This window comes from Salvelinus fontinalis, chromosome 2, assembly GCF_029448725.1.
Source record: "Salvelinus fontinalis isolate EN_2023a chromosome 2, ASM2944872v1, whole genome shotgun sequence".
NCBI lineage: Eukaryota > Metazoa > Chordata > Actinopteri > Salmoniformes > Salmonidae > Salvelinus > Salvelinus fontinalis.
This window is the reverse complement of record NC_074666.1, coordinates 6,474,412-6,482,026: the sequence shown is the minus strand read 5'-3', so window position 1 is coordinate 6,482,026 and position 7,615 is coordinate 6,474,412. Positions and strand designations below refer to the sequence as shown.

The 7,615-nt window shown below is 44.3% G+C and overlaps 1 protein-coding gene across 3 annotated transcripts in view; it reads right to left on the bottom strand.

The window, feature by feature from the left end:
- LOC129810902 (notch-regulated ankyrin repeat-containing protein A-like) overlaps positions 1-7,615 on the bottom strand; it is a 34,978-nt gene that overhangs the window by 15,128 nt on the left and 12,235 nt on the right. Inside the window, exon 2 of one of the 3 annotated variants that reach the window (XR_008752814.1) lies at positions 6,218-6,296. The exons of 1 other annotated variant lie outside the window; for it this stretch is intronic. The gene's annotated coding sequence lies outside the window, so the exon portion shown is untranslated. Of the gene's footprint in view, positions 1-303; positions 1,673-6,217; positions 6,297-7,615 lie in introns of those variants that run through there. One more of the 3 variants, XR_008752815.1, reaches the window with a different exon arrangement.

Below are 7,615 nucleotides of genomic sequence, written 5' to 3'. Positions count from 1 at the left end.
CATCGGTCTAATACATGTTATACCTAATCCTGGCATCCACCATCGGTCTAATACATGTTATACCTAATCCTGGCATCCAGCATCGGTCTAATACATGTTATACCTAATCCTGGCATCCAGCATCGGTCTAATACATGTTATACCTAATCCTAGCATCCAGCATCGGTCTAATACATGTTATACCTAATCCTAGCATCCAGCATCGGTCTAATACATGTTATACCTAATCCTAGCATCCAGCATCGGTCTAATACATGTTATACCTAATCCTAGCATCCAGCATCGGTCTAATACATGTTATACCTAATCCTGGCACCAGGTCTTGGAACACAGTCTGAAACGAGAGACTTGCTCATGAAGAAACTCCAAACTGTGTTGATGTTGTGTTGTTGCCGAGCTGAGTGTCCTTGGGTTCAGCAGTCCATATTTCATGCATCCAAGCACGCACACACACACACACACACACACACAGATCCAGGGTGTCCAGCTGGGCCAAGTCAGGAGACAGAAACCCCCACAGACCCCAGAACTTGTGTAGGGAGAGGGGGGTTTGACCCTTCACTGGGAGGGAGCTTCAGAGCTCCACAGCCCCATACCATCAGGCTCTCTCCAACCCTCTCCAGTCCACCAGCCCCCCCACACTGCCTGGGCTGGGCGCCATATCATCGGGCCATAGCCCCCTCCGACCTCCAGCCTGCTGCGGTATCCTCTTCACAGGCTGGGAGATCAGGGGAGGAGGCCCGGAGGGGGTTGGGTTTGGAGGGATGGAGAGAGAGAGGGAAGAGGGGTGTCTGATGTCATGGCCCTGCCCTGCTGCAGCCTGTTGCATGGATGCACCCCAGATCAGACGCTCTGTTCTCTGCATGAAGCACACACACACACTCCTTCATGAAGCACACACACACACTCCTTCATGAAGCACACACACACACTCCTTCATGAATGCACACACACACACACACTCCTTCATGAAGCACACACACACACTCCTTCATGAAGCACACACACACACACTCCTTCATGAAGCACACACACACACTCCTTCATGAAGCACACACACACTCCTTCATGAAGCACACACACACACTCCTTCATGAAGCACACACACACACACTCCTTCATGAAGCACACACACACACTCCTTCATGAAGCACACACACACACACTCCTCCATGAAGCACACACACACACTCCTTCATGAAGCACACACACACACTCCTTCATGAAGCACACACACACACTCCTTCATGAAGCACACACACACACACTCCTTCATGAAGCACACACACACACACTCCTTCATGAAGCACACACACACACACTCCTCCATGAAGAACACACACACACTCCTTCATGAAGCACACACACACACTCCTTCATGAAGCACACACACACACACCTTCATGAAGCACACACACACACTCCTTCATGAAGCACACACACACACTCCTTCATGAGCGCGCGCACATGCAAACACACCAAACACACGCACGTACGCACGCACTCACACACAAACACCAAATGCACACACACATGCACACAAACACACACCCCTCCCCCAATCTCCAAAAGGGTCTGTGTAGGAATGAGCCAGACAGTGGCAACACAAAGGGACAAAAGATGCAGCAGGAGAGTACAGCGATGTGACGTGGGGGGGGGGGGGGGGGGGGGGGGGGGGCTGGGAGAGAGGGAGGGAGGTTTGATGCTCCATATGGGAGCTCCCTTAGCCTTCCTCGCCATCTCTGTGCAAACAGGCAGATGTCACATTGGCTGGCCCCGCCCTGTGGGCCAGCGGGTCAGGGAGGGATGGAGGGAGGTTTGATGCTCCATATGGGAGCTCCTCTAGCAGGCAGATGTCACATTGGCCGGCCCCGCCCTGTGGGCCAGCGGGTCACAACATGACGGGGTAAATAACAGAGCAGGAGGACAGGAGAGAGAGGCCCAGCCCAGCCCAGCTGCCTGCCAGAACAGCAACACCACAATACACACAAACACGGTCATGCTCATACACACAGGCTCATTTAAATACACACACTCATGCTAATACATACAGGCATACACACACACACACACACACACACACACACACACACACACATACACACACACACACACACACACACACACACACACACACACACACACACACACACACACACACACACACACACACACACACACACACACACACACGCACATATATATAGTGTATTCAGAAAGTATTCAGACCCCTTCACTTTTTCCACAATTTGTTATGTTACAGCCTTATTCTAAAATTGATCAAATATTTTTTCCCCTCATCAATCTACACACAATGCCCCATTATGACAAAGCGAAAACAGGTTTTAAGAAATGACTGCAACACTCAACATAGAGCTGCAGTTAGTTTCAGATTGTGTGGCAAGAAATAAGTTAGCCCTAAATATTTCTAAAACTAAAAGCATTGTATTTGGAAAAAAACACTCACTAAACCCTATACCTCAACTAAATATTGTAATAAATAATGTGGATTTTGAGCAAGTTAAGATGACTAAACTGCTTGGAGTAACCCTAAATTGTAAACTGTCATGGTCAAAACATATTTATGCAGTAGTAGCTAAGATGAGGAGAAGTCTGTCTATAATAAAGTGATGCTCTTCCTTTTCAACAACACTGTCAACAAGGCAGGCAGGTCCTACAGGCCCTAGTTTTGTTGCACCTTGACTACTGTTCAGTCGTGTGGTCAGGTGCCACAAAAAGGGACTTTGGAAAATTGCAATTGGCTCAGAACAGGGCAGCACGGCTGGCCCTTGGATGTACACAGAGAGCTAACATTAATAATATGCATGTTAATCTCTCCTGGCTCAAAGTAGAGGAGAGATAGACTTCATCACTACTTGTATATATGAGAGGTATTGACATGTTGAATGCACCAAGCTGTCTGTTTGAACAACTGGTGTACAGCTCGGACACCCATGTATACCCCACAAGACATGTCACAAGAGGTCTCTTCACAGTCCCCAAGTCCAGAACAGACTATGGGAGGCAGACAGTACTACATAGAGCCATGACTACATGGAACTCTATTCCACATCAAGTAACTGATGCAAACAGTAAAATTAGATTTAAAAAACAGATTAAAAAAACACTTTATGGAACAGCGGGGACTGTGAAGCAACACAAACATAGGCACAGACACATGCATACACACACACACACACACACACACACACACACACACACACACACACACACACACACACACACACACACACACACACACACACACACACACACACACACACACACACACACACACACACACACACGATAACGTACGCAACATACATACACATGGATTTAGTACTGTAGATATGTGGTAGTGGTGGAGTAGGGGCCTGAGGGTACACAGTGTGTTGTGAAATCAGTGAATGTATTGTAATGTTTAAAAAGGTTTTAATGTTTTAAAATTGTATAAACTGCCTTAATTTTGCTGCACCCCAGGAAGAGTAGCTGCTGCTTTGGCAGCTAATGGGGATCCATAATTAATACAAATACAAATACATCAAATCAAATTGTATTTGTCACATGCGCCGAATACAACAAGCTTAGACTTTACCGTGAAACTTATGAGCCCTTTACCCACAATGCAATTCAAAAGTATGAACATGATAAAATAGATCAGAAGAAAATAGTAACACAATAAAATAACAATAATGAGGCTATATACAGCAGGTAGCTTAGTGTTTGGAGCATTGGGCCAGTAACGAAAGGTTGCTAGATCGAATCCCTGAGCTGACAAGGTAATAATCAGTCGTTCTGCAGCTGAACAAGGCAGTTAACCCACTGTTCCTAGGCCGTCATTGTAAATAAGAATTTGTTCGTAACGGACTTGCCTAGTTAAACAAAGGTTAAATTAAAAAAGATATATACAAGGAGTACCGGTACAGAGTCAGTGTACTGGGGTATGAGGTAGTTGGGGTGATTGATCTAATATGTACGTTTGGGTTAGGTGATTGATTGAAGTTCTATGTGGAAGGTAGGGGGTGAAAAACAGAAAGTCCAGGTAGCTGTTTAATTAACTGATCAGCAGTCTCATGGCTTTGGGGTAGAAGCTGTTCAGGAGCCTTTTGGTCACAGACTTGGCACTCCGGTACCGGTTGCTGTGCGGTAGCAGAGAAAACAGTCTGTGACTTGGGTGGCTTGAGTCTTTGAAAAAAAAATGTGGGCCTTCCTCTGATACCGCCTGTTAGAGAGGTCCTGGGTGGCAGGGAGCTTGGCCCCAGTGATGTACTGGGCCATACACACTCTGTAGCGCCTTGCAGTTGGATGCCAAGCAGTTTCCATACCAAGCTGTGATGCAGCCAGTCAAGATACTCTCAATGGTGCAACTGTAGTACTTTTTGAGGAACTGAGGGCCCATGTCAAATCTTTTCAGCCTCCCAAGGGGGAAGAAGTGTTGTTGTGCCCTCTTCATGACTGTTTTGGTGTGTTTGGACCATGATAGGTCCTTAGTGATGTGGACACCGAGGAACTTGAAGCTCTCGACCGTCTCCACTACAGCCCAGATGTGAATGGGGGCGTGTTCGGGCCTCCGTTTCCTGTAGTCCACGATCAGTTCCTTTGTCTTGCTGATGTTGAGAGAGAGGTTGTTGTCCTGGCACTACACTGCCAGATTTCTGACCTCCTCCCTATAGGCTGTCTCATTGTCGTTGGTGATCAGGCCTACCACCGTCGTGTCGTCAGCAAAACTGGTACTCCCTGTATATATAACGGGTGCTTCCGGTATATATAAACTGGTACTTCCTGTATATATAAACTGGTACTTCCTGTATATATAAGCGGGTACTCCCTGTATATATAAGCGGGTACTCCCTGTATATATAAACTGGTACTTCCGGTATATATAAACAGGTACTTCCTGTTTTTATAAACTGGTACTTCCTGTATATATAAACTGGTACTTCCTGTATATAAACTCGTACTTCCTGTATATATAAACTGGTACTTCCTGTATATAAACTGGTACTTCCGGTATATATAAACGGGTACTTCCTGTTTTTATAAACTGGTACTTCCTGTATATAAACTGGTACTTCCTGTATATATAAACTGGTACATCCAGTATATAAACTGGTACTTCCTGTATATATAAACTGGTACATCCTGTATATAAACTGGTACTTCCTGTATATATAAACTGGTACATCCTGTATATAAACTGGTACTTCCTGTATATATAAACTGGTACATCCTGTATATAAACTGGTACTTCCTGTATATATAAACTGGTACATCCTGTATATAGCCTCCTTATTGTTTTTAGTTTGTTACCATTTCCTTTTTTATTGAGCAAATATTTGTCTTACTTTTTCATTCTTAAAAGTTTAAGCCGTTGTCTAATCTTACATATGGAATTGTTTTAAGAAGGCCATACCATGTATCATTTAGCTATTTGATTTAGAGTTTTAGAACCCCTTTAGGTATCCCTAAAAAATATATTTTAAAAATGATTACTTTGTATGGGTTACCTTCAGACGAGTCCCGTGAAATTTGTGGGGGTCGTAGAGCAAAACAGAGAACACCACCTTGTTTGTGAGAGCCTCCCCTTTCTATACAGTGCTCATATTAGTTTAGAGTGGTCATATTAGCCAAACTATTCAGATGCTACAGACGTTTTGGTGAGAAACCCGATTTTTGGGATGTCTCCTGCTCTGACAAACAGAGCTGTAGCTCTCTGCCACTTTCCAACATACTGTCGGTGCGGAAGTACAACCGAGGCGGATGCGGTGGATTGAGGCCCATGCAAACAGCTATCTGTAGCTTAAATGTAGGGATTTTGATGGGGATTTTTTTATTATGTTACGGTGTGTCAATAGACTCTATTTTTTTTAATCTGCACAATTGGGTATGGGCTCGTAAGTACGCATTTCACTGTAAAGTCCACACCTATTGTATTCTGTGCATGTGACCAATACAATTTGATTTGATAAGCATGCATTCAATACACACACAGAATAAGGCACTTTCATCCTCAAATGCAACCACTAACATGCCCTGATTTAACTAGAGCATGTCCCTGCTCCAAATGTTTTCTGTCACATTGTTGTTCAGTATCTAACTTTCCTCTCCCTACTGTAAATCTCTCCTTCATGTTGTCAACTATTTACCCGTGTGAGGCCTGCTCCACTCCTTGTGTATGCGTGTAACAAAGGCTGAAGAGACAGGTTCCGCTTACCAGGCAATGTAGAGGTATGGGTCGCCATCTTGGACAGAGCAGAGGAATGAACACACACACACACACAGTGTGTGTTAGCCTGGAGGGGTGGAACGGAGTTACTTTACACACTGCAGTGACAGCACTTTCCTTTAACACCAGGGTATAAAATGGATTTGAATGAGAAAGGGGAGGACAGGGGCAGAAGCAGGAGGAGGGACATGGGGCAGAGTGAGGATGGAGGGGGACAGATCTGCTGCTCTGAGCCTCCAGCATGTTATGGAGATGGAGGAGAGGAAGGGTCACCCCTCTGTTCTGTTCTCTCTCTCCCTCTGCTGCAGCTCTTCTCTTTTCACTCTCTCTTCCCTCTGTCCCTCCCTCCTCCCATCCCTTCATCCTCTCCTTTGCCCGGTCCATCCCTCTGTTCATTAGCATAGCAGCTGCAGAGTGCAGAGTGGGGACAGGGCAGGTTTGGGGGGGGGGGGGGGGGCTCCAGTCAATGGCACGGCGTCTGGGTCTTGAATAGAGCTGAACCAGGACCCAGCAGCCCAGACAAAAGAGGAGGGGAGAGAAGAATGAACGAGTGAATGGGGCGGCTTGTCACTTTTCAATGGAAAAGCACAGAATGGAGTGAAAGAATGAAAGAAAAAGTTGAAAAATAAGCGGAGGGCAAGGAAAGAAGCGGCCTGGCCACCTGTCTCTGTCTCTCAGTCTTTCTGTTTCTCTCTCTCCTAGAAAGAGAGCAGAGATGATTATTTAGCAACAGACATGTTTATATTTTCTTCTGGGAGAAAAAAGGCCAGTGCATACAAGCTGATAATAACAAGCTGATAATAACAAGCTGATAATAACAAGCTGATCATAACAAGCTGATCATAACAAGCTGATAATAACAAGCTGATAATAACATGATAATAACAAGCTGATAATAACAAGCTGATAATAACAAGCTGATAATAACATGATAATAACAAGCTGATAATAACAAGCTGATCATAACAAGCTGATAATAACAAGCTGATCATAACAAGCTGATAATAACAAGCTGATAACAACAAGCTGATAATAACAAGCTGATAACAACAAGCTGATAACAACAAGCTGATAATAACAAGCTGATAATAACATGATAATAACAAGCTGATCATAACAAGATGATCATAACAAGCTGATAATAGCAAGCTGATAATAACAAGCTGATAATAACAAGCTGATAACAACAAGCTGATAACAACAAGCTGATAATAACAAGCTGATAATAACATGATAATAACAAGCTGATCATAACAAGATGATCATAACAAGCTGATAATAGCAAGCTGATAATAACAAGCTGATAATAACAAGCTGATAACAACAAGCTGATAACAACAAGCTGATAATAACAAGCTGATAATAACAAGCTGATCATAACAAGAT